Source organism: Kryptolebias marmoratus, linkage group LG21 (assembly GCF_001649575.2).
Source record: "Kryptolebias marmoratus isolate JLee-2015 linkage group LG21, ASM164957v2, whole genome shotgun sequence".
Taxonomy (NCBI): Eukaryota; Metazoa; Chordata; class Actinopteri; order Cyprinodontiformes; family Rivulidae; genus Kryptolebias; species Kryptolebias marmoratus.
Window position 1 is genome coordinate 14,079,279 of NC_051450.1, and position 25,946 is coordinate 14,105,224.

General features: G+C 38.4%; 1 protein-coding gene across 1 annotated transcript in view; it reads left to right on the plus strand.

Moving 5' to 3' along the window:
• The window catches only part of ptprn2 (protein tyrosine phosphatase receptor type N2), a 121,401-nt gene that overhangs the window by 49,347 nt on the left and 46,108 nt on the right, over positions 1-25,946 (plus strand). The gene's annotated exons all lie outside the window — the stretch shown is intronic.

The following is a 25,946-nucleotide window of genomic DNA, read 5'->3' on the forward strand; positions in this document are numbered from 1 at the left end:
TGTGTGTGTTAACAGTGGCTGATAGGTGGTGGGTGGGGAGATGAGCGAGGACACTTCTATTGTCTTGGCTGTCACGACTGGGCGACCCCAGAGCCCTTTAGAGGCCTCAAAGGCCCCAGAGGCCAGGCTGCAGCAATGAGTCGACAGGCCCCCAGGCCGTGAGAACCCCGGCCCCGGTCAATGAATGCTGGGATCATAAGGACCCTGGGAGCAACTTGCTGGGCCATCTGGAAAAGACAGCAGAGACCCTGACACATGGCTGTCACCCGAGGGAGACATGCAGAGATGTGGACATAGACAACGTTTCCGCCTCTGCTTCTGCCTTTTTGTCTCACACACGCTTACATCAGATCCTGAAAAAACAAAACAAAACAAAAAAGCATGCCGAGTGAGAAGGGAAATGTTAAAGTGGAAATTCCAGAGTAATTTGGGTAAAGAGCATCCACCTATCTAAAATGTATTGCTATAGTAACAACGATGTAGTGAATTTACCTAAAATGTGAGGAAAAAAGTCATCTAGCTTTTTCCACACGCTTTTTTTTCTGAGATTGAAAGTTAGATAAAGAAAACAGACTTTGAGAGTAGGTGATGAGCTTGTCTGAACTTAAACATCTTCTCTGCTTCATGTTGGACGCAAAAGAGACAAGTTGTCGATCTAACAGAAACTTCTTTGTAATTTACAAAACCATGCACTTCTTTTACACATTTACCATTAAAGTGATAGTTTAGATTTGATTTGTACAGTTTACATTTTTGTACCATCACTTTTAAGTTGATGGTTCATTTATTGGTGTGTGAAAGTGTAAAATAATCATCTTGGAATAATTCAAATCCACCACCAGCCATCTATTTTTTCTTTCTTTCTTTTTAATTTGGCAGGGAGGTGAGGGCAGCGTGACTGACCCAAGTGACTCAAGTGAACTGGATCATTCTAGTGATTGATTCAAATTAACCCAAGTCCATAAAGTGAAACGAATTTACCCAGTGCAACTGGGCTGAAAAACTATTTGATAGGAAAGTAAATTAAAGTAAAGAAAATTAATAAAATAGTAACTGCTATGAAATTTTGACATTTTTTCAAATTGAAAGCCTTCAGACTGCAGTCTCTTGCAGGTGGGATATTATATGCTGAAAAGCCTCCAAATTCATCCATTTTCTTTACCCGCTTCTCCTTTTGGTTTGCGGGAGCTGGTGGCTATCTCCAGCGGTTGCTATGTGGGGTAGACTCTGGACAGGTCACAAGTCCATCACAGGGCCAGGTAGAGAAAAGACAAATAACCATTTACACTCTCACTCACACCTGGTGACAATTCAGAGTGACCAGTTAACCTAACATGCACATTTTTGGTCTGTTGGAGGAAACCAAAGTGCCCAGAGATAACCCATGCGTGCACACAGAGACCTCAAAATCCCATTTGAAAAAATTGGAACTATCCAGCCAGCCATTCAGTGTGGTTTCTCAACTGGCATTGCCTGTAAAAATCCAATATTGTCATATTTTTTTAGTTTTATTTTTGGTTTGTTGTCAAACATCTTTTTATCAACAGGAAGGTTTTACTGCACAGGAAGCAACAGATAAAGTATGAGGGAAATAGTTTTTTTTTCACTGTAAAACTTCAGCAACTGTTTCTTCACTTTCTTGTTTTTATTATTTAATTTAATATTTAATATCCTGTAGTTCTTAACAACTTGTCGCTCCTGTTTTAAATTTTTATTTTCAAAATGCTATCAAATAAAATCTATAAAATTAGAGGGAAAAAATATTTTAAAGGGTGGACTGTAAACAGACTGGTATCCTTTTTCTGCATCAGTCCATTTCTCTGTCTGTCTGTCATTTCGCTCTTCTCTTTGGGGACGCTTGGTGTGATCTGAGTCACACGCTTTCAAATGCACTCTCTTTCAATTGCACACAAACCCTCACAGACAAGTCTAAAATGGAAACACGGTAGCTGTGCCTGCACAACGGTGTTAGCTACCGTTTGAGTGGTGAGTTGGTAGTCTTTTCCAGCTGAGCAGATTAGCATAGATCTCCCACGCAGACAGAGTTGACCTTCACTCTGGCAAACACTTGTCAAAATGCCAGCGATAATTACCTGTTCTCTTTGCAAACAGCACTGTGGTTTATCCACCTGCATCTCAGGCATGGAGGATGAATCAGTAGCACCGTAGCTGTCTGTCTTATATGGTATACATGCTCTTAAAGGGGATGTAATCTGTAGGGATTCCTCTGTGACACAAGTGTGTGTCTGCCTGATATTGTAATGTTTACCATTCAGAAGTCAGCAGTCCACCAGAGGCTAAAGAAATAAGTGTGAATTAAATTTTCTGAATGTTGCCACCGCTTTTGGTGTGCTCGTGTCCAGACACATAGAGCTGAAACAAAATTAGTTTTGTCAGCATGGGTTTGCGCTTTCGAGACTCATGTCAGGAAAACATTTTTTTTGTTGTTCTTTCTTTCAATGGAGCATGGATCCATTTGTGTTGGATGCCTGATTGTCTGTGTGCCTTAACATCCGTATCAGTGATCTCAGAGGTCAGAAAACAACAGGATTCCTTTCCCCCCATCGTCCTCCCTTCCCTGGGCACTCTCCGCTCTCCTCCTCATCACTGGCTGCCCTCTCTGGTTGAGTGCTTGAATGTGCTCAGTTCGGTGATCAAAGTCTTTCTCAGTCTCTTCTCCTCCATTGCCCCTGGCTCTGTGAGTGAGTGTGTGGAAAAAAAAAACCTCTATCTGTGTGTGTGTGTGTTTGAGAGAGAGATTCAGCTACAAGCAAAGTTCTCAGTCATCTAAACCGTCACTCTCGCTGTGTTCACTCAGTCTCTGTGGTACCTTTCCAGGCTTCCATGCATCTGCTAGAGGGCAAAACTCACCCCCATATACATACATACAGTGCACACATGAATACATAAACCTGCAGTGACGCTTATTCAACATGACACATCTCACTTTCCTGTCTTATGCATTGTTGATTGCAGAAATTGTTGCTCTCGGTTATCGTAGGTAATTTATTCACTCCACACACGCTCCCATCTGTACATGTGTGCATGTTTGCTGCGGGGCGCCAGATAACCAGAGTTATGTGACTCACGGTAAACTGCAAAAAATACTGTGCAGAAACTCTGGCTCCAATGCCGTGTTAAACATCTTTTTAATTCCAAGGTCACATTTGTTTTTTTTCTCCTCGTACATTCTCTAGTGCCTCCAGGAACAGCAAATATCTCACATTGTCAAAGACGACTATTAAAATGCTCCAGCGGGGCATTCTCGCATCTGAAAATTGGTCCTAAACATCTTGTTTTTTATCCTTGTCTCTAACCCAGAGAGTGAGGTTTCATCACCGCTGTCTTTCTGTGTTCATCTCAGTGAAAGACAGTGTACTGATTGTCCTGATGAGCCGAAAATGTTCTTTTTCCTGCTTGTCCTTGTCGCTCATCTTCTCTCCAGTTCTTGTCATGCCTCTGTGCTCTCCTGCTCTCGCTTCCTACTTTGCCTCATTCTTTCCCCTGCATCTTAAGTTCAGGTTCAAGTCCTCCCGTAAACATATTTACTGTGTCGACGCTCCGTTGCGAGGCAGCTGAAGACAGTAACAGGTGCCTGTCAACAGCCTGCCTGATCTCCAGTGCATTAAAGGATCTTTGCTACAGACGAGGATTAGTGTCGCCTGGCATTGTTTATTTGCTAATTCCATCTCCAAGGTATTTGTGAAAAATAGGCATGAATAATTGAAAGTGATTTCTAGTGGACACAACAGAGCTATCAGCGAATGGTGGGGAGATTAATGAATGTGGCGGAGATGAAACAACGCCACCACCTTGCTCTAACACCCACAGAGACTTTGAGTTTGTAAACGAAAATTGAATATGCATTGTTTCAGAGGTGGATAAAAGCTTTGAAATGGGAAACAGACATGGATAGGGAAGGAATACAGCTCTAGGTTTAAATGCGAAATGTGTCAAAGCATCATGCAGAGGCATTAAGGTGCTTTCTGCTCATCAGCAATTAGCATTTTTAAACTGAATTAACATATTGTCTTGAACTGTGTTTAAATAAAAATGCAAATTTTAAGTTTGTGATTAAAGGTCCTAAGTAATGCCTTGCATGTGTAAGCGTTCTTGTTAGTTCTTGAAAAGTATTATCATTATAATTACTTGTATTATTTTAACATAAAAAATTTACCAAACTTTAAAAACAATTTTTTCCTAATTGTTTTGTTGTTTTTTGGTCATTTTATAGATTAACTTAGGTAGCTTCCATTCATCCCATTTTTAGATGATAAAAAAGATAGATCAATTCTTTTGAATGATATGATGATGTAAACACAAAGAAACAAACAGCCAAAGAATGTTTACAAGGTAATTGATGTCTTAGTTTTTAAAACATTTTGAGTTCTGCTGCTGATTGAGTCATTACCTTTTGCTTTCCTAGCAGCTCAGCTGTTTGAATACCATTTAATAAGGCATTCTGGTGATTGTTGATACTTTGATTTAAAAATAACATTCCCATTGTCCTTTTACTTTAACATTTTAGTACTTGGTTATATGTGTGGCAAAGTTTTCTTGGGTAACTGGGCTGCCGCACAAAGGATCATACTGTCTTGTTTGTTTCAAATCATCACACTGAAAAATAAGTGAGAAGCTGACTGCCAAAGGTCTAGGCCCTTTCACCCACTGCATTATTTTCAAAGATGTTAAAAAAGTTGAGCTAACAACTGAGAGGTGTGAAGTTAACGAAGGAAGACAGGCACCAGAAGTTCACATCCTGTTCTTGTGCTGCGGCAATTACTGTCTCTGTGCTAGATTTCAGACTCGTTTTTCAAACTTAAGGACTTATTGATACCGGTCTTCTTTTAATTTGTTGTTGGTACATTAAATGCCACATGGAGGCTTAACATTTCCTTGTCTTCCTCTTTTTTTCCCCCTTATACACTGAGTTTCTGCTGCCTGAGGCATGAACTTAGCAGTTTATGGCTGGGGGCCATCTTCTGGTTGTATCCCTGGATCTTCTGAATCCAGGATAGGGGCTCTGACACTTTACCCCCTGCCTCAATCCTGGAGTATAGACTCAGGCTGCTGGACTTGGACTGAACTCTTCCATGCACTGAGAGGATAAATCTTGTCTTTATTTTTGTCCATTCTATCTCTGCCTCCGGCCAGGATATTATACCAGCGAAGTGTCCGACAACTTGTAGGGCTTGTATGTGTTTATCGCTCAGACTTTGTTCTTCTCATTCAGTCCACTCTTCAAATATGTCTTACACTTTCTAGATACTTGGGTATACCTGATTTGATTGCCTAAGTCCTGAACTTTTGCTAAGTTGGGTTTTGGAAGTGAAACCCTTCAGCTTAGATCATTTTGCTGATAACATTTCAGCACATTTATATTGATATTTTAATATCTCTACCATATATCCAGGTGAGGTAGGCTACTAATCTGTTCCCTGATCTTGTACTGAGCCAGGATACTGCTCTTGGCTATGAGCCTTGAACTACCCTGTTTGAAAATTGTGTATTATTGATAGCACAGCTTATTTTGATAAGCTCACCTCAATTTTCTCTGAGACGGTGTGCAAGCAGAGCTGATGAACAAGTCACATGGCTTGTATGTTGGTTACAAAGAAAAGAGCTCTGGTTAGCAGAGACTTGTTAATAGGCAACACCAAGTTTAGTATTACTACTTGTTGAGTTTGAGCCACATGGTTGATAATGATCATTTTGACCAAAGAATCATAATTTCATTTCCAGCTGAGCCTTGTGCCAGCAACAAAACATTTCTCACGCATGGTTGCAACAAAATGGCTCACTAGGTTGACATTTTGCAAGCTAACAAACATCACATTTTGTTACAGAGTTGTAAAATAATTAGGTGACTGCAATTTTTTTTTATCTAAAAAGACTAAAAAGGTCTGGATTGAAAGTTTTTGGCACAAGTTTATATTCTACCAGGGGTGAAAGCACAAACTCTCTGTCCGCAGAAAGTTCAACTTCCACTTCAGTGCTGCCAACTCAGTCTCTCTTTGCTTCATCTTGACCCGTCCAACCTTCATCTTTAAACCCCCCCGTCCCTTCATCTTCCATGCCTGCACCTTTAGTGAATGCCACTCAGATGGAGAGACCATGCGCTGATGGCCCTCATGTCTAGAACAGCAGGTACTCGTTCGACGCGTTTGTTGTGTGCTCAGGGGTTTGTATGCTCAATGGGTGCTACTTTATGAAGCAGCAGACACAAACAGATATGTAAATGAACTTCTTTCTGTCTCCTGCTTTGAACCATATTTCAAGAACAAAAAAAGACTTTTAATCTTCAAACTGAGCATTTGAATCAGACAGAAATGCAATTGGAGCCTTCTCTCATTTTTCTTTTTTTTCCTTCCAAAATCCTGATGACATTTTCTTGATTCAAAAGCTTTACACAGTGAGGTGAAAAAAGGTAAACTATGGTTATAAAGGGATGAAAATAGTCTACTTCTCTACTCAGGTAGGCTGGTACACCCAGTGTGGTTTAATGCCACTGTGACGCGTTTGCTTTAAGGTCCGACTTGTGCAATCAGGGATGCTTTTTTTCTGCATTCCTTGATTGTAACAAGTAGGTATTTAAGTTACTGTTGCCTTCTTTTCAGCTAAATCCAATCCAGTCTTTTTTCTTTTTCTGAACCACACCATCAGGAAAGACCCTTCCACCCAGAAAATGCTGCTCAGTGGATGTTCAATCTCATCTGAACAGAAATGGTTGCATTTGAAAACTGAGATCAGAAATTTGTGAAACATTCACACCAGCTTGTCTGCACTTAACAACCGTTCTACATTCAAAGTCACTTAAATCACAATTTTCTTCTTACCCTGGGGCTTGGCTCGTACTTCACTGTGTTCTAACTAGAGATGCATCGATTCCAGTTTTCCAGTTTTGTAAAGCTCTTACCTGACAGTTCTGATGTTAGCAGATTCCAATTTTTCTTTAAAAACTATATTTAAAACTATACTCTTTTTATATTATTAATATTATTATTGGTTGAATCTAAAATTTACTGTTTTTGTAACAGAAACATTAACAATAAAACTATATTTTTGATTTTCATAACACCAGTGGGTTACAGAGCTAAATCTAAAATCAAACTACAACGGGCCACTGGACAGATGTAGTGTTTTTATAAAAATAAAATCCAACTTAAAAGGAACTACAGCCTATTATCTGTAGAAATTAGATTACAGCACCCTAACCTGTTCATTTTTTTACACGCTTTAAAACATAAAAATGCACCAAATAATAAGGCAAACAGTTTTTCAATTTAAACTACTACATTTTTATGACAAATTAAAGATTTCACATAGTAAACTGAACTTAAATGTATGGCCTGTTTAAAGGGCACCAAGTACTATAAAGGAAGACATTATCATCTATGTTACTGAGCAGTAAAGTGAGTAGCAGCCATATATCTGCAGAAAATCAATGTTTACTTTTAGTTGCCTCTTTACACCATTTGTGCTTCTTCTGGCTTTTTTTTTAACCAACTTACAGATATTAAAAAAGGCTAGCTTTGAGTTTTCCTCCCACAGTAAAATCCTCCACCAGGCATGCTGCTGCTAGCACAAATTAGCTGCAAAGATGTGGTGAAATAAATAATAATAATAATAAAAAAGAAAGAAAATCTTCAGATGTATGAAGCTGGTTTGGCCAGTCAAGCTGAAAATCTTATGATCACCTGCCAAGCAGTGGGTGCACCTCTAGTCTTGTCTTGAAGCCTAAATGCAACATATTTTTAGCCAAGTGATTGGGCGATTAGACATTTACTTTAACGAAGAGCTAAAATGGTGTAGCCAATTAAGTGACCATGGTGACAACATTAATAAGACTAAACTGCGCTGAATACTTTGGCAGGTTCATAAAATGATCCAATGAATTGATTCGTGCTTAGGAAATAATAAACTCTGCTTTTCTGTTGTGTACCATTCTGTCTAATGATGCCAGAAGTGCCAAACAGTTTTAAAAAGATAAAACACTGCCACAAAAAGAACCTGTCTAATGAAAGGATGACTATCATTCATCAGCAAATCCACAAAACACTAGGAAATATTTTCATGTTACTTAGCTTTAAAAATACTATATTTTATTTTCAGAAAATGCCCAAACTATTGTTGAACTGTAAAGTTATTCTGTTCTACTCAGCCTTACTCTCCAGTGCTTTCACTGCAGAAAGATCAACAGTGAGTTATCAACAGAAGCAAATCGCTCCATATATACAGGTTCAGTAAATTTAGTGAAGAAATACAGGTTGTTTTTGTTGGATTTGACCGTTAATGGACTAACAAAACTGGATCTGTGTATTAAAGAGGCAGCAGATGACACTTAAAGTGCTTGAAACCACAAAGGCTCAGCACAAATCAAAGAGATATGACCGTACAGCCGCACAGTGTCGCCTCTCCAGGTGTGTGTGTCTTGTATTTCTGCTACAGTATAGCTCTGTCTAAGCTTATGTGTTTGTGTGAGTGTGTTTCTTCTCCTAATGGTACGTCCATGCTAAATTGGCTCCTGAATGCAGCATGCTCTGCCTGTGGTTTTTGTGAGCTACAAGTGTAGAGAAACAAAGAGAGCCAGGGAGCTTCAAAGCAGGTGGGTGACATTTTGGGCTTTCAATCTTCAAAGCACTATTTGCTTTTGTAGTTCCTCTTTGAGTATAATTATATATATTTTTTATAAAGGTTTACAGCTGTCTGAAAGCAGAGGGTAGAATTTGAGGGCCATTTCATAACATCATCAATAGAGGTTACACAATGAGCTGTCTGTTTATTCTAAAATGTATTTACTCCTGTGTTAGTTGCTGTTATTCATAATTTAGTGCAACTTTTAATGCAGCATATAGAACAATGTGTCACAGTGTCACTCCTCATTGATACCGAATTGATCATTGACCAAATCAGCCCTCGTTTCTCGATATGCAAAATCCACCCTGTTCCCCTTACTTTCATTCACCTCTCCTCTTCTCCTCTTCCAAGTGCCTCTCTATAATTCATGTCCAGGTGCAGCGCCAGCTTTCTTTGGCTGGGGGTGGGGGGGGCTTGAAAGGAAGAAAAAAAAAGACAGATGTTCAATTTCACTTCCTTTGTGCAGCTTTCCATACGTGTTTGCATGTGAGTGCATCTCTTTTACCCGTGATGTAGATTGCGGTGTCCCTGCACTTAACAATAAGCCGTAATTAAAGCGAGTCACGGCCATGACTAACTGCTGGGCGCCGCTTCATGCAGATCTGGATGTCATGGTTTGCATATTGTGTAAGTGAAAATAATGAGCCATCCTGTTTTTGTTTTTTTTTTCCTTTTTTTGTTGGTTTCCTGTGGATGTTGGTTGCAACAGATTTTCTAGTCCCGCAATCATCACGAGAAGGATTATACAAAGACATGCCCACGGTGCAGCTGTATTTACATGCAGCTTCTGTGCATCTTGTCATACAAAACACGTGAACACCTCCCCACCCTCACTGACTGCGGGAGTGCCTGAACTCTGCACAGCAATGTTTTATACTGCAGACTGACTAGCATAGTGGAATTCCTAGTGGAGCATGCTGCATGGTTTTAGAATATAGGATGGTTGCAATTGTAAAAGTAGTGGGATTTTCCATGAACTGCTGTATTTTAATACAAATGATTAAGTTTGAGAAGTAAGGTATATAAATAAAACTTAAATGTAATTTAGATTTCTTTCTTTTTTAAGGCAATTGCTTTTGCCAACATATGTTTGTAACCTAGAGCCCCACTTCAAGAGATCTGAACTATTTTTTAATATTGGGTCTTTATCTCAGTTTTTATACCTGATAGTTCTATTTGTGCCAGAATAATTCATTTAAACTGTCCAAAAAACCCCCAAAACTTCAAGAACTCCATTTAGAGTTTACTGACAAAGGTCCTTGGTTTTATTTGTCACCAGATAAAAAGGATACTCCTAAATATATTTGTGATGTTTTATTCCACCTGTTTTGTCTCTGAGTTTTGATCGATCAGCTACGCTGTACCTGAGTGGTAAATGACAAAAACTGATATTAAACAAATGGAGGCTGTTTCTGTTTGTCATTTTTTTGTTGTACTTTAAAACCACACTGAATTCAAGGTTGTGTGAATGTGAATGAAAAAAATGATAAATTCCCTCCATATGTCTCTTTAAATCTAGCGTAATTTATCGACACATAATGTTTTGTTTTTGTCTCTGTCATACCTGCATTTTATCTTTTACATTAAAACCTGCAATAATGGACTCTCCTTGTTGCGTGAAACAGACAATAATCATTTCACTACATCATTTTCTAAATGGCTCTTTCTGGCATTTATGTGTTTATTTTTTCTACAGAAAACGGCTGCACGGTCCTGTCTGTCTCTGTATTAGGAAGGCATTTCAAAATAGGTTGTCACTAATTCCCTTGGAAATGTTGCATGGCCAAAAATAAATAAATACAAAAAACAGGAGGAAGTATGAAGGAAAAAGCACTGAATTATGGATCAGTTTTAAAAGGGATGTTGCTCCCTGCCCTCCTGACTGTATTTCAGTTTTTCTCCTCAGTCTTCCTCCCCTGACACTGTCCTTTTCTCTGTGTCCTCTGTGTCCTTTGCCTCCTCCTAAGTCGATACAGTCTGGCTGTTGTGGGTCAGCGGCCTGGAAGCATCGGGCCGGGCTGCTCCAGGGTAGCACTGTGTCTCCTGGGGTTCTCTCTGGAAGTGATAACTCGTCTGTCAAAGGAGAATCCTGCTTTTAGTTTAACTTCAAAACATAAAGTTCAGACTCAGATTAAATCTTTGTTTATGGACATGCTCAGTTGTATAATGTATCTAAACATATTAAACCTGCAACCTCTAATCTTCAGTTAAATACACTTGTTGCTAATCGTCCTTAGCAAGTATATGAATGGCTATAACTAAGGCAGTTTTAAAGATATTGAGCTAAAATTTGGCGTGGTAGTAGCTGAGAGTCATCCCCATTACAAACTCTGAGCACTAAATGGTCGTATGAGATTTTTGTTTGAAACTTTAGCATGCAAGGCAGCGAATGAGTTGCATTTCTTCAAAGAGTTCTAGTTTTTGTTTTGATTGCTTAAATTGGTTTTGATTTTTTTTTCTTTTGCAATCACTTTCAGTTTATTTATTTGTTTCATATACTTAGGTTAAAAAAACTGCACCAGACATTGTTTTTATAATTGTTGTTTTCGTCGTGCAGAGCTGTGTTTTGGTTAATGAGACACTTCACCATATCTGCAATCTTTTCAACAACCTACACTCCGATTAAAGTCAAAAGTCAAAAAGTCAAAGTCAGCTTTATTGCCATTTCTGCAATATATCACAGACATATTGAGAACTGAAATTTCTGTTCTCTCTGGGCTCCCTGGCCACACAAGAAAAAGTGTTTAAGAATTATAGTAACAAAAAGAACAAAAGACACAAATGACAAAATTGTAACCAAAATGTGAATAACAAGTTTGAATAGTGCAAATTATAACAAAACAAAAAAAAAAAAACAGAGTGTAGATTGTAGAGTCTTCTAGACAGTAACCAAGTACTTTCAGTGCAAGGTGGCAATGAACATTCAGCAGTAAGTGTATATGTGCAAAATTTGCATGAGGAGAGTAAAATATATATATACAGTTATTAATTATTGTACCGAGAATACTGTTTGAATAAAGTGCAATTCCTTAGCAGCAGCTTAATTACAGAAGTTCGTCTGGGGGGGGCTATGGAATTGGAGGGGAGGGGGAGGTGAGACAGTTAATTAATGATTAATGATTGCTGAGCAAACTGTCCGGCATATACAACAACCTCTATGCTTTAAAAGTGGTTTTAAAAAATTGTGTAAAAATATAAGTCCAAGGAATGGAACCTTAAGACAGAATAAAGAGTTTATATTTGAAGTCAGACTGCAGTGAAGGGGTTTCAGAGTGGTGTGAGTATCTCGCCACATGGTTCCTCGCACTCCAAGTCCAATTACCTGTGTTAAGGCCACATCTGAGATGAGGGATTACAACATATTATTCTAGCACAAACAATAGTCTTTCTGCCCACCAACCTGCAGGCAACCAGTGACAAGCATCTGAGGAAGGTGTGAGAGGTGTTACATTAGCACCTGGATGTGCGAACAGCAGACTACTGACCTTTTATCTGTGACTGATACACTACCTGGAAAACTTGTTCGCCCCCTGTAGATTCTCCCATTGTCCACAGTTCTTCTGTGTCTCTTCTCCCCTGCGTCTCTCTTCTTGTCCTCCTTTTTTTGTTTCTGTCTTGGCTTGATTTTTTTTTCCCCCTCGGGTAAATCACGCTTTTATTCAAAGCTCTCAAAATCAGAGCCTGTCGCAGATTTTTTTGACAGCTGATACTCTTGCCAGTGGACGTTAATCAAAATGTCGCCTCTTTCATTTGATTTTTTTGTATGTGAGTTGCAAACCCCTATATTTAAGTTCCTCAAGGTGTTCCTCAAGAAGGGCCTGGAAGATGTCCCGCTCACCAGAACACCTCGCAAAGAATCATCTGTCGCCACAATTCTCAAGCCATAATTTTGTACCCCTCTGTTTCATCGTTTTACTGTTGTATATATCACAACTGCCATGCCTGTACAAATCGCTGTGCCTGAACGTCCCCGAGACATGCAGCTTCCTTCAAGTCACCTGCCAGGGGCTCTAATTAGACTGATAAGCAGTGCAACTGGAATCAGCTCTTCCTGGTAATCAGCCCCATGGAGCCCAGACAGACGGCTAAATGAGGAGGAGATGAGCCATGCAACCCAACAGGTGTCCTTTAAAAGACAGGAAAGTATACTTACACATTCTCCTCTTTCCTCCTCTAACCGCTCGAGTCACAGGAGGATTCAGAACATATTTGAGGGGGGAAAAAAAATGAAAAATCTGAAAAAATAAACCAAAATAAAATAAAGTCTGTCGTGTTTCTGTGCTGTATGGATTTAATCATCACGCTGCGCCTTTGAATCACTGCCTCACATTTAAAAAGAATTGTTTAGGAAACTGCAGCAAGATGATTGATTAGCAGTGGAGCGAACTATAACAAACACACTAGTCAAATCCTGTGTTTTGATTTTTCAATTGCACCCCTTCGCTGAATACATTTGTAGCTTTTTCTCTTTGCAGGCGCAGCTGCTCTGCTTTAGACATATAATAATGATTATCGCATTTTGTCCTAAAGCAAAATAGTAAAAAATAATAACAAGAAGAAAAAAAAAGCCCAGTGATACACTATGCAGACTGAATGCAAAATGATATCTGAACTAATAAAACCACAGAAGGGAAATGTCATATTTCTCATTTTGACACCTGCACGGGGCTGTTGTGTTGCACTTTCATTTTGCACCCACCACTCCCAGCTGTACGCGGGAAAAGCGGCGCGGCGAGATTAACGCTGTGATCTAAGGAGCTGCCAGAATGCTTCACAGAGACGGAGAGAGGCAAGCTGATAGGACGCAGCTCTCAGATGCTTTATCCTGCGAGGGAAGATGTGCTCCAACATCTGTAAACGTGGTTGGAGGGATTTACTAAAAGGCCACAGGCAGCAGATGTGTTTGCTTTAACAATAACCTCCACTAGCGGGGAAAAAAAACATCTGGAATACTTTAAAAGGAAATAAAAAAGTAGCCTAGGTGATCAAACATTGGGTTAAATTGTGATGTAGAAAGACAAAAACAAGAAGATTTATATTGTAATCTGAGTTTGATGAATTCACTCTTGTCAGGACAACACTAGCAGCTTATGTTGGATTCTCTTTGAGGATCGTATTTCTGGAGCAATCTCATAATGTCACAGCTAATATGAGAGCAGCCGTTAAGCCTGGAAATAAAACTGGACTTTTAAGCAAGTTTGTTGTTTAAAAGTTGTAAGGTCAAGAAATAAACATGGATTTGGACACATAGAACATGTTGAATCGGCCAAGTATTGTTTCTCTTTTGGAAAAAAGAAGACTCTGGCTTGTTTTTCTTCTTATCAATTATTTTTGGTGGCCCACTGATGCAAAAATAATGTCAGACAGAAACCAATTTTTTTTTCTTCATTATTCATAGTTTTGATGTGAAGGACCCAAATGCAGGACTATAATCGAAGCCAGGAGATGATGGAGATAAAAAAGGTTTATTTACCAAATCTAAGGGAGCTGCAGATGGCAGACTGAACAGAAGTAGATGAAACACAAGCTTGGCAAGAACTGACTGACACGAGAAGACGACAAACTGGCAAGGAGTGAAGGAAACCAGGAGGCATTTATAGAGAGGGTAATAATCACAAAATGAGAAACAGGTGTAGTGATGAAAGAAGACCAGGATAAAATAGCTTCTACAAAGTAGAACCGGTAGTTAGGCTGGTGAAACAGGTAACAGGACAGCATTAGAACAAACATAAGATCATGTGTCCAATACTTTGAAAAAACAAAAACCTACAGATTGTGACAGGTTTGGTTAAACCAGTGATCATAACCAAAAAAATGTGATGTGTAAGCTTTATTTCACAATCAAACTTATCTTTTCAGTTGTCACCTGTTTGTCTGTTACCAATTTAGTTCATGAACCACTGGAAGAATTTCAATGAAACTTCATTATCACTGCAGCCAACTGATCTTAAAAACACAAAAATGGTTATACTCAGTAAATTATACCAATATTGACCTAAACTTTTGTGTGGCAGTAGCTGAGCCTGATGTCCAACACGTAGTCAATCCAATTCTAGATGGCTGCCGTGTCCTTAGCCAACACAAAAATGGCTATAATTCAGTGAATTTTACAGATTTACAGAAATTTCATGTGGTAGTAGTCGAGAGTTATTCATAACACATACTCCAAATGTGACATCTCACAATATCAAATGGCACATAACAATATTTTTAAAGTTTGAAACAGCTAAAACTCCATCATTTCACAATATAGTCTAAACTCTGGCATGAAAGGTAGAGGGTGATATGTATTCATTCAAGGATTGCTAGGCCATTAATTATTATAGAATTGAGTTTACATGTGTTTATTGATCAGTATAAATGTGGAATGTCATTCACACAACTGCATCCTCCCATCAGTGGTATCAGTGGTAAGACGATGTTAAATTACTCCAAATAGTAAATCTGACCCTAATTTGAGCCTCTAATTTGTCACATTGTTGTAGCAATCATCCTCCACTGAAACAGAAATGTTTTTATTTACCCCAAACTGTATGCTTGGATAAACATACAGTACATCTTGTGTGGATGCTATAGATCGTTGATGATTCGTGTTATTTTTCTGATCAAATGCACTTGATTACAATTAGGGCCCTGCTGCACCCTGTTAGCCGCCCCTGCTTATTCCACTTCATCCCTCCACGACTTGAGTGATGGCGTTTGTGATTCCTAATGACAGTCGGAACAAATCTACGGTAATGAGGTCACATTGGCGTCTGTTTTTTTTTTTTTCTCTTCTTTTCTTTTCTCTGAAATCACCCTTCACAGTTCTGAACAGTCAACATGTCTCTGAATCTCAGACTGCATTCAAGCTCCAGTGAACCAGTGTGAAACAACTGTATCCTCTAGGAGATCTCCCTACAGCCAAAATGGATAGGGTTTCTTTCTGAGCATGCCTATTTTTTTTTCTCAGTGCCAAGAATTAACTTCTGACTCACTGGAGCTCATATCCTGGCCTTATGTTAACACTGTCTCTTATTTCCAAACCTGCCTTTTGCATATTTATGGGTTTATTTAAGTCCTCCAGCATGTTTTTTAAAGATTTATTTGCTGTTGCATCTAAAATAATACATTTATCTGTATAAAACCACATAAGAGGAACGTATACGTGCTTGCACAAGCACATATCTCCACCTAATGATGTGTGTTTCTTCTGGTTTAAGCAGGATGTCTGCACCGACGCTTCATTCGCTCGAGCCATTAGTCTGCGTAGAGCGAATAGTGGATGAAAAAGCTCAAGCGTGTGAACATGTACAATATTTGTACTTGTGGGTGTGCCCTCCCGTGTGCGAGTGAGTGTGTGTTTGCTCAGTGATGTGGTTAGTAATGTGGAGACCTGCAGGAGACGGTCCGTGGAGAGAGCCTGCAGGATAATTGCTACCACAGTGACAGGTAGGGCTGCCTCTGTCACAGCTCTCTGGGTAGGGAAGCAGAGTGAGTGTTTGTGTGTAAATACATGCATGTGTGTGTGTGTGTGTTCATTTTACCATCCATTCCTCTGATAAGCATTCCCTCATGTAAGCTGTATTCAAACAGTGACAGACTTGCAGATGTTTTCATCTTTGGTTGCAAAAACATCAGAAATATCCAATCAGAATGACTTGATCATTTTTTGTGAATCTTACTCTAGAAAAGCCTTTAAATTGTAATACTTTCTGTTGAGCTTTGAAGAGAGAGTTCAGATCTTTAGAAGTGGGGTTCTGTGAAAATATTATAAACAAACTTTAGAGGTAAACAGCTCTTTGAACAACTTTAGTTTAGAGGAATAGAGGACTGTGATACTAATATGTTGTCTGAGTGACCAAAGAGGACCAAAGTAGATTACTGCTGCCTTACAACAACTGCACTGTGCCGCACTGGAAGTGCTACAGCTAGTTGCTGCTGCTACTATTTGTACTTTTAAAAAAAATTAAGAATTATGTAAAATGTAATACTATATTAATCTCAATATAAAAGATCATTAAATAGTGTTTGCTCGAATACCCTTAAAATTAAGTTGTTTTAGGCAGGGTTTACAGTGAGATTTTAAGCCTTTTTTACACAAAAGTTTTTGTCGTGAAACAGTAAGAAAGCCTTTGATTGTGAGCTTACATTGGTGTTCTGTGGTCTTTAAATGTAATGGGCGCACCGATAGCCGATTCAGCACTCCCACAATCAAAGATGGCTTATGGTTTTCTGGGAAAATCGTAATGTGTGTCTGCTTCTGCAACCACTGTTTTTTCAGCCATGAGCCGTCTTACAGCTGGCTCTTTTTCCTCGTCTTCCTCCCAATCTTTTTAGTGTCTGAATATAATAAAAAGGATGTCAGCATCAATGCTTAGCTTCCATTGATTGTTGTACTTTATATCTCTGTTGGATATTTGTGCACTTAATACTCCTGCGTCAAAAAGCTGTACAGTCCAGATAGTTTGAACTAACTGAGATTGTTTAAATAGCTATCTACAACTAGTAAGATATTAATTGTTCATAATCGTTTTACAGAACCCTACTTTTTAAAAGAAAATTTAACTATCACATAGTATTTAGTTAATACAAATTGCAGTGAAGATTGTTGTACTATCAGTAAGTTTGTTATTGGAGAGGGTCATCCTTTGCAGTTGCTTTAGCTGTTCATTGTTTACCTCATCACTCACTGTAATCCACAACCCTTTTGAGCGATTGTCACATGTGATTTGCGTCGCTTAAGTCACACATCTGCACATTGTCATCTCCGCAAAGGCAGCGTGAACAATCTCGGTGCATCCCAGCGAGAATGCAGAGTGACATCCGTGGGGTTGCTCCCGCACATCTGGAGGTGTTGGCCATCCAATTCATTTGCACGAGCCTCTCCTGGTCTCCTGTAGTCCGTGAAGAATTGGTGTCAGCACCTATCAGAGGCAAAATGCCTATTCTACACAGAGTGTCAGAGCAGCCACAATCTATTAATCAACAAGCCAGCAAAGAAAAAGATATCATGTGTGTGGGGAGGGATGTGTTTGTGTGTGTTGGCTCAAGAGCAGCAGGCAAAAACTCATCTAGGTGTGTTATTGAGCCGTAGTTGAAAGGGGTTTCTAATAAGGCAGGATGCAATTATAAATGTCACATGTTCTGTTTGAAAAAGGAAAACGGTTTGATGTCTGCAGTGGTCTCAGGGCGCATACTGATGCCATGACTCTAGCCATTTAATCTCCTGTTTTTGTTTCTCCTTCTTTCCTCATTGTGTTGTCCTTTCACATCGCCTATAATTGCATTAACCAGAATACTGCTGCTTTGATACGCAGTATTTTGCAGCAGGTTTTATGAGTTGCGTGGCAAAGGTTCCTCGTGTGTTTATTTAGACAGAATAACAGCAGTTGGTTTGTTGGTGGGGCACTGTTGGCCTTATCCACAGGAAACGATCGATCGGGGTGAATAAACAGTGAGCCAGCCAGGACCCCTGCTGTTAACAGCATGCTCCTTGCCATGTGACAGGCATGGGGGTTTATGACTGCCACTGCTTATTGGATATTAGAGCCTAATGATGTCATGGCTATTGTGTTGGCTTTACTCAGAGAAAAGTCTTGTTTTCTTTGTACAGGAAATATTTGCCTTGATGCAACCCTTCATGTAGCTTTCTAGGGATTAAGTTACTATTTTTTAATCATATTAGTCTTGTAGATTATCATTATTTTAAGTAAAGCATCATAGGGGTAGTAATTAGCAAGCCAGAGTTCTCTTGTAATATACATTAATCAGTGCAAAACTGATTAGCTGACTGACAGAACATTAATGACCCATTAATACTCAAATGATTAATCTTTTAAAAGATCTTGCTACTTATGGCTTCTTTGTTACACATATTAACTTTTTCTGTTGAGTATTCATATCTAATCCGTCGAAACATTGACAGTTTCCCAAGAAGAGTGCAAAAACCAAAGAGTGATTCAAGAAATGAATCAACAAATGTTGAATAAGTGACAGAAGGAAACCACATATTTGAGTTTTTACCAATGAACAAATAAATAGATTGATGAAGCAGCACCTACTAATTAATGTGTCATTAAAGAGTAACTAATTACTCAAATAATGATTAGTTAATAATTAGTTACTTAATATGCAAGTGTTAATTGAATCGGTAACAACCTGGTAAATCTTCACACTGACCTGATAATGATGAGATACTTTTTTTCATCACCTTTAAATGAAAACAGGTATGGCTAATGAATGAATAGATTAATGATAAATATTAGATTAGAGTAAAATAAAGCTCTCATTATTATAACAGCATACAGCGTGTGAAGTACATGAACCCGGCTTCTTCTCTGGTTTCTACTTGCTTGCAAATAATGACTCAAAACTCACTTATTGTTCTGTGGTGCACCACTTCCTTCATTTGTTTTTGTATATGCTAATTATTAATTTGTCATTTGGTACTCAATAAAACTTGATTAGGAGTTAAAAATTGCAGAAAACCTTTTGACAGGTATGACTTTCTTCCTTGTAATAAACCACTTATGATGTTGTAACTTTGTGACAACATGACTTTCTAGGACTGAATTAAGAAAATAACTTTTTCTCAGTCAAAGTCGTTTTGATTCCCCTGAGATGTAGACAGTTTGATAAGTTAGTCACCGCAGTGAAACAAAATTGAATGTTGCTCATTATTGTTTGATTTAATATTTTCTTGAATGATTCAAACAAATTACATTGGCTCATCCTATAAATGTAAAGCTGAAACAACAGAAATGTCTAATTCTGAAAAAAAGATTTATATTTTTGTGTAAAAAAAAAACAAAAAAAAACTTGTTGTATATCTTTATTCAAAAATTTTATTCAAGTGTCAAATTGAATCAGTCATTTTGTGTCACTCAAGTTCAGTATATTTTTATTTAATAAATTTTGTTTCCATTTAGGTCCCTGAAATTTGTGTCTTTGTTGTTTTTCTGAGTCTGATAAATCTCATCAGGTAACTTATGTTTGTTGTAAATAAAATTCTGGCTGTTTGAATCTATTTTATCTTTATAAATTTGTTGCTACAGTTTCAAGTGATTACTTGAGGCATTGACTGCTTTTTCTGCTCATGCCATAAAAAAAAAAAACACATGGACATGCGTAACAAGGTTGAAAAGTAGGATTTTTATTGGAGCATTCTGTTCTTGCCAATGTGATATTTGTATCATGAACCAGTAAGCTTTATAAAAATGACAACCTTTGTGAACAAATTTACATTTTAATAAGCCTCAGCTTGGAGATATCAGATGTAAGAGCATCATGTATGTTGGTTTTTATCGTATATGTAATGAATATGTCTCTACTCTGAATTCAACATGCAGTTTTTCATATCATTGTTTTTGTTTTTCTCCCAGGATTTTTACCAAAACAATGGGTTTGCTTTGCATCTTATCTGTCAGGGGGATCAGGTACATCTCCCTCTCTTTTCTTTCCCCTCCTCCTCCCCGCTCTGGTCCCTACCTCCGATAGGTAGAGACAGCCGTCATATGTGCAGGCAGGAAAGTGATGGGCGGAATGGCGACTTTAATATTGGAGTGATTTCCTGCTGATAAGGCTAACGGCTGCGGAGAGGCGTGAGCGCCAGCCCTCCTCCGCAATAAACACTTTCATTTTGTTTGGTTGGAGTGACGGATGGAGTGATGGGAGCGGTGAATATGGAGGACCTCAGGAACAGAGGAGGAAAAGGGGAAGATAGATGGAATGGATGGGGATGTTATTCAATATTAACAGATCAATCAGTGGATGGTGAAATATGCATTTTGTCAACTATATTCTCCCATTTGGGCAATAAGGCAACATAAAAATCATGTGACTTCTCTGGTTGCTGTTGAAATACAAAATACTTACAGCCTGCAGAGGGTGATTTGTCTCCTAACACTGAATTTATATTGCCTCTAACAATAACAACCCTGTCACATATCAGAAAAATGAATATATATATTCATGACTTTAAGCTCTGATGACTTCATGATAATCACTGGTGAATTGCCATTAGAATCTATGATGACAAGTGCACAATAGCTTCAGTTTTCAGCATATGGCAGGGAAAGCAGCATTTTATTCAAATTACATCGCACCTTTTTTTCGTTGAGTGCTTATGTTACTGAGATGTTTAAAGGTCAAAATAAAAAAAAAATCCAGCTTAAATGTCTACTTGGTTGTGTTATCCATATTCTTCGTCATTAGTGTCAAAAAAGTGCTCAATCGCCACTCAAGTTGTTGATTGAAATGACCTTTTTCTCTTATTTAACAAGTCAACAACTACGATGATCAGGGTTTAAATCAAAATTTACTATTAATCTTCTATGGCAAAATGTATGATTTTAAATAAGTTATAAATAATTCAGACAGTGATGTTAAAATGTTATATAAACAATTTTTGCATGTGAATCAGTCTTGTTGAAATAATTAATAAGAAGTTAGAATCTATAAGTGCTGTACCTGTGGTTGCTGAAGTTACCTCAACTTGATTTTTTATGCTTTAAAAGCTTTACTAACGGGAGAAAAATCATAAAGAGTAAGTTTGGATCTTTTGAAGTAGAGTTCTGTTGTATATGCATTACATTTCTTACCTGTGTAGATGACGTTTTGGTCTCAGTTTGGAAAAAACAGAGTTTAATTTTGACTGGATTAAAGAGCTAATGGCTAGTCCGAACAGGACTCAAATGAAAGTGGACTACCACCATCCTGATATAACTCCAATCTCAAAAAGTTTATAAAGGTTGATTTGCACACTATTTTATAAACCTTTACACTGCCATCAGTTTTGTTTTACATGGGTTTTCCAGCAGAAATGTTATGATATTCCTGCAGGAAGTTCCCCAGACTGCATGAAAGTGCTACAGCTAGCTGCCGCTACCATTATTTGCACTTGCAAATAGCCATAAAATTCTATGTAATTAACTGTGTAATGTGAAACTGATCAATGTTAAGGTTTCTGTGAAAAATAATAAGTTGATGTGCATGCAAAACAGTGCTCCTTTTGTGACTTCAAATAAAGGTTGTTCAAAGTGCTATTTACAACAGGTAAGCTATTAATTGTCCTTAATCACTGTAAAAGATCTGAACTATCACTACAAAAAAGAAACTAAAACAAGAAGATTTAAAAAATTAAAAGTAAACAAAGGTTGACACAAGCAAAATCCAAGCATATTATATAAAATCAAGCAGATATTTGTCTTGATCTCTACTACAAGGCCAGGGAAATAAAAAAAAGTATTAACCACAAGACAGCTAGGGTCTTAGCTTACAGAATAGCCAAACAAATTTGTGTGAATAACAAATTCAACTGTGATCTGATTTCCTGTTGCACATGGTGTAAGTGGTTTTCCACACAACAGCAGGGGAACCCGTAAAGTTGGTTTTCTTGCTGAGAAATATCACTATTTCATCTTCTCCCCACTTCTTTTATTCTCATGCAAAAGTTTACAAACATCAACTGGGGAAAAAGCAGAAATGTTTTGCTTTGTGGACACAATTTTTTTATAACCCATACAAAGTTAAAATAGAAACAAATGATTGTTATGTCTCTCCTCGTGAATCTCCTGTGCACAAACAGGATGGCTGAATGCAGAGCATGGGGGGGGGGGGTGGATTCTGTCACATAAAAACCACTTAATGCAGTTGCATTTGCAGGATTGGCTGTGGACAAAACAATGCAAACACTAAACTGCAGCTTAAATCTAAAAGTTGTTTCCTACTATCTGATTTATTTTAAAACATTGATTATTCCATTTAGAACCACTTGCTTTTACAATTTATTTCAATCAAAAGCATGGGCAAGTGAAACACTGAGTTAAAATCATTTCAGGCATTTTATTTTTGTGCTGCACAATTGATGATTTGGCTCAATCTGATTTGGAAACCAAACAGATCAAATGAGCAGCAGGAATCATATTTCCACATTAGAAATCAAACTAAATAGACTCAGACAATGCCTATTATAATGGCTGGAGGAGTCTCTTGGAAATGGGTCCTGACATCTCTTTTCCACAGCCTGTCAGGAGTATTTGGTCGCTAATTTGAAACCTACAAAATCTGTGTGTACGCCGACGAGAAGAAGAGGAGAAAGAGAGCAAGCTCCAGTGGGAGGTTAATAGAAGAGGTGACCAAAAAGAGATGCCCGAGGCTGTTATCTGTTCAGCCAATGAGAAGACAAGCAATCCACTGGCTGGATTGTAACTGCTGTCGGATCTATCGAGTCGCCGGCTAATGAGCTTGGCAAGTACATTGTATTTACATTTAAAGTGGCTGTTGTGGGACAGTCCTCCCCTTCAGGTTGATTGGAGGGTTTTAAGCTTTGATTCACAGCTGACCTTCAGGCTTCTTTAGTTTCAGCCTGTCAGTCAGACCTGAGCTGCTGCTGCGACACGTTTGCCTGTTGATTCCTGGCTTAATCTTTCGTAGTTTGACTCTCGATGTGTTGCGACCCCAGAGGGGTCCTCATTAGGGCCAAAACGTTGTGTGACCTTTAAGCAGCTTGGCCTTCCTCCACCACCCAGCTGGGCCCAATTACCTCGCTCATTACCACCCCCCAAACAGGTACTAAAGCTATCTATGGAGAGCCAATATGTCTGTGACTAAATACAACAAGCTCTGGAAATGGCGAGAGACTTTCTTCTTTGTTGGCCACCTTTTTTTTTTCTTAGTCTTTCTGTACTTTAAATGTATATTTGACCTTCCTGGCTCTCTGTCAGTTTTCTTTAAGCTTCTTTTTGCCATCCCTCAGAAACCCCTGGCTGTTGCCTGAAATAGAAGACATCCCCTCGGCTGCCATGTTGATGAGGTGATAGGATGATCAATGTTTGCAGGATCCTTAATACGCAAAAAGAGAAAAGGCTACAGAGGAAGAGCAGGGGAGATGGATGATTATCCTAAAAGTAGCTACCTTAATTAGATAGAACCCTGCATACATTGTGGCCCGAGTGCAATCATTGGGATAGATTAAAATACTAATTAAACAGGCCCATTGCTGAATTTGGAGTGTGAGGTGGGGTTCAGCTCTTCAGGGTCATTTGCATAGCCTTCATCTAGGGAGATGGGAATTAAAGGATCTGCTCTCTTCCTCCGTTTTTCCTTTTTCCACACTACCAGTCGCATTCACATGCTAACAAACTCATTTAAACGATGCTGCATTTTTTTCCTCCTTCCCTCCTATATTTTATTAAGGCCCCTTTGATTTTGTTTTCTAAAATAAATGTCTCCATCAAAGTAAGGAGGAGGATGTTGAGCACTGGGAGGAGGAAAAAGTCGGCAGAGCTGTGTGATCTTGAGTGATGGATATTTAATGTCGCCTCACTTTGGTTTGATTTGCATGAGAATATCCTCTGTGAACAAAGCATTAGAAATAGCATGCCATATTTGATTAGATCACAAGATCTGAGGATCAAACTTGGGTGGCGTATTAATTACTGCAAGAACAAAGGCAGGAGCTCAACTTTTTGTGTGCTGTGCACTTTGTCTGCTTTCTGGTAATCTTCAGCAAGTCTGGATACTCGTACATAATGACAGTCGCATTTTATTTGGCACATTTATTTTATCCAATGAGTGTCCATTCCTCCACCTTTCCTATTGTTTTAGTAGCTCGAATCCTACAGATTGATAGTTCACTTCACATGATTTACTTCCTCTCCTGTGTCACTAATAGGCTCAGGAAATCTTCTTATCAACTATTAATTGTATAGCTTTTGGCCATTGCCTGATTTTTCACTTACCACTGTTAGTAGGTCTTTGTTTTAATCATTATTTATACAAGATTTTAGATATAGGCAGAATACTTGACAATTTTGCCAGAAAAATAAGTTAATTGGAAAAGTCAAAATGACAACCATGGACACAGTCATACCAAACTAATCTTAACCATGATCTTTATATAACCCTAAGTTATTTAAATTTTAATCTCAAAGTTATAGTTCAGAGCTTGTGACGTAGGGTTCTGTGGAAAAGTTATGAACAGTGATCATCTGATTTGTTGCTCTTTGGTTAGCTTCAGTTTTGAGAAATAAATTTTTAATTCAACGGACTGATGAGCTAGTCGGAGCAGGGCCAGGACCAGAGTGGTTTTCTGCCATCCTAAAACAGCTCCAATCTCAGAAATGTCTCAGCCATTCATTTGAATACAATTTTACAAACTTTTACACCAGAGTCAGTTTTGCATTACACAGTTATTCCAGCAGAAATATTTTTGAAATTCTTGCTGGAAGCGCCCCAGCCTGCTCCAAAAGTACAACAGCTACCTGCTGCTGCTATTTGCACTTGCAAAAACACCATAAAATCTTATGTAAATAACCATGGCTAGGATGTGCATGCATGCTAATCTAACAAGTTCAGTGTTATACTTGTTTAAATTTGCATGTAATACTTCACTATTAAAGGGTCATGTGTTTGTTGTAGCTGCATCTTTCTGAAATGAATCTTTTCCAAGAAAATAACTAATAATAGAAATGCTAGGATTTAAATTGTAAAATGGCTAAGATATTTAACAATACTTTCACCTAAAGCTGTCTGATCACAGCCTCTGCTTTCTGTCATAGTTTCATTTACAATGTTGAAACAAAGCAGCCTTTTCTCTGATTACTTTGAGGCACAATTACAAAAATCACAGTTGTGTCACTTAGTCTGGAAAACCTACAGGTTGTTTGTCAGTACCATAAAATACAATGCATGTGAGTGTTTGAGACAACTGGGAAGCTAAAAGTGCCACATAACCTGTCAACATGTTAGAATTATGGTGATTGATAAGAACATGTTCTGCCTGCTGGAGGAACTCAGTTTAGTACCCCTGGAACTGGTCAAAATTGGAGGAAAAACATTTTTTAAGTTGGTAGGTTATCATGGTTACTTGTCCACAGGACATTTCACGTGTAATTTGTCTGTTAAACACTGAAGGTTGAATATTTTGGTTACTTTAATACCAAATGTAATGCCTTCCTGGTTTTAATGTTTTGTTTGAAGAGAAATCCCCATATTACTGACACTAAAAAGGTTAATATCTAACAACTCATTTTGTTGTAGGTGTTTTATTCCCAGTCCTTAGCCTCAGCTGCCACATTGTATCAGCAAATACTCCTTGCCAAACAGACTTTAAATGTTTTTTTTTTATTATTATTATTTAGCCTGCTGTGAAGTTGAGTGTTAGGGATTGAGCTTGGGGTTAAAGTTAGATTTTTGATACTTTTTCATCTAGCAGGACTCCTCCTACGTTTTGCATCAACTCTGACTTTAGTGCCAGCGTGTTAAAGGTGTCATTGTTTGCCTGCTGGAACAGGAGAGGAATGAACTTGAAAGCTCTCACAGAGCTG